This window comes from Bos javanicus, chromosome 15, assembly GCF_032452875.1.
Source record: "Bos javanicus breed banteng chromosome 15, ARS-OSU_banteng_1.0, whole genome shotgun sequence".
NCBI lineage: Eukaryota > Metazoa > Chordata > Mammalia > Artiodactyla > Bovidae > Bos > Bos javanicus.
The window spans coordinates 78444208-78446531 of NC_083882.1; the positions used below are offsets into that span (position 1 = coordinate 78444208).

Sequence of the window (2324 nt, forward strand, 5' to 3'; positions counted from 1 at the left end):
CAATGTTATACAGTTAATAAGGTGTAAGTCCCAGATTTAAACTAAGGCTTTGGGTTTTTAAGTTCCTCTTTCTTTGCACTTTAATGTATTTCTAACTTTACCTTTCTTCTTTTTTCTCTCCCACTTTCTCTTTTCCTCTTTTGTATTTTACTTTTTTCTTTCTCTCTCTCAGTAAATGTTCACTTTTTGACCAGGGGAGGAGAAACAGTTTATGAATAAGATTGCAATTGTAGTAATGCATATTTTTGCCTTCAATGGCACACACTGTTGAAAAAAGAGATATGAGTGTGAAACAGTGTGACCAGTGCTATAATGGGCATTGACTGCAGCCTCCTAGATCTGGAAGATGCACACATTTTCAGTCTTGAGGAAGTGAAGAAGCTATCAGACAGGCAAAGTAGGAAAAGATATGGCTAATGAGGATCTTATGTTTTGAGTCTTTCTGTTTCTCACTGGCAGACACGTCCAGCCTTTCCAGGAATAGAATCCATCTATCTATGGGTGTTTGTGAACGTGCCACCTTCGTGTCCACATCATGGATCGGCTCTTAAAGTTTGATGTGTTTTTTCTTTTCTGATTTTAAAAGTTATACATTTTTTTTTGTCACCAAAAATTAAAAACAAATTAGTAAATGATAAAGAACAAAATAAATACCACCTATATTTTCACTTGAAAGGATATACAAAATAAAAACCTTTTTTATGGCTTTGTGCTTGTTTTTGGCTTTTGTAAAACTAAAGAAAATAGGCATTCCATGAAATTATTTATTCCTTAAGTAAAAGGGTTATAATTGAGGATGACTGTGACTTTCTTTCCAGCAAAGTGTCTTGTCACCGGAACGGAATTCATGGAGAGGATGAATAATGTGATGGAATTCCTCCTCCTGGGCCCAACACAAAATGTGAAGCTTCAGAAATTTTCCTTTGTTGTGTTTTTAATTGTCTACTTGGTTAACTTGGCAGGCAACCTGCTCATCATGATCACCATCAGCGCCAGCACGACCCTAGGATCCCGCGTGTAGTTCTTCTTATCTCGTTTATCCTTTATAGATGGCTGCTGCTCTTCCTCCATGACCCTTAAGATGCTAGTTGACTCCCTTACTATGAGAAGAGCTGTCTCTTTTAGGGGGTGTATGACTCAAATATTTGTCGAGCATCTTTTTGGTGCTGCTGAGATTATCCTTCTCATGGTGATGGCCTATGACTGTCATGTGGCCATCTGTAAACCCCTGCACTACAAGACCATCACTAGTTAACGGTTATGTAGCTTTCTTGTGGGAGTGGCCTGGGCTGGAGCCTTTGTCCACGCAGCCATTCAGATCCTGTTTACAGTCTGCCTGCCCTTCTGTGGCCCTAACGTTAGAGATCATTTCATGTGAGACTTGAACCCTTTGTTGAAACTGGTCTGCATGGACACTCATACCTTTGGTCTCTTTGTTGCTGCCAACAGTGGGTTCATCTGCCTGTTGAACTTCCTCCTTTTGATGGTCTCCTGTGTGGTCATCTTGTGCTCCCTAAGGACCTATAGCTTGGAAGGAAGACACAAAGCCTTCTCCACCTGTGTCTCCCACATCACTGTGGTCATTCTGTTTTTTGCACCCTGCATATTTGTATATATGCATCCAGGGATCACCTTTTCCATTGATAAAGCCGTGGCTGTGTTTTATACCATGATAACGCCTATGATAAATCCTTTAATCTACACCCTCAGAAATGCAGAGGCGAAAAATGCTATGAAGAAGCTCTGGATCAAAAAGTGACTTCAACTGAGAAATAATCACAGCAGCAAAAATTACTTTGTCTTTTAAATACAAAGATAATGTACTTTCCCTGGTTTAGTGCCAAGTGAACACCATATGTAAAAGTATGTTGGTGTTGGCATATAAATCCTTTGAGGGAAATTTCAGGCAGAAAATTGTTTATCACATCCAGATACCCTATTTAGATTTATTTAGTGCCCATTTGGTTGTCAAACTTGGATATACATTCAGAATTATTTGGAATACTTATTAAAATGTACATTCTCAGGACACAGCTCTAGAGATTCTAATTCAAAAGGACTGTTGGGTTGGCTTTTCTACATTCTAAATAAATTTATACAGATGTTTCTAAGTGGGTGATTTATGCATACACTGAATAATAGTGCAGTAGATAATATATGCATCCTCAACTGATTAATGGATCACCTGATTAAAGCATATCCTGGGGATTATCTTTCATAGCATATGCTATGAGAATCACAAAACTTTCAGTTCTTCATAGATCATGCAATGCATGCTTACTACCTTTGCAATGCCAAACAAAAAATATAGTATTCTGAGAAAA

General features: G+C 38.3%; 1 pseudogene; it reads left to right on the forward strand.

Moving 5' to 3' along the window:
- Nucleotides 1-765: 765 nt before the first annotated feature.
- Nucleotides 766-1777, forward strand: LOC133261414 (olfactory receptor 4C12-like; annotated as a pseudogene).
- Nucleotides 1778-2324: the final 547 nt, after the last annotated feature.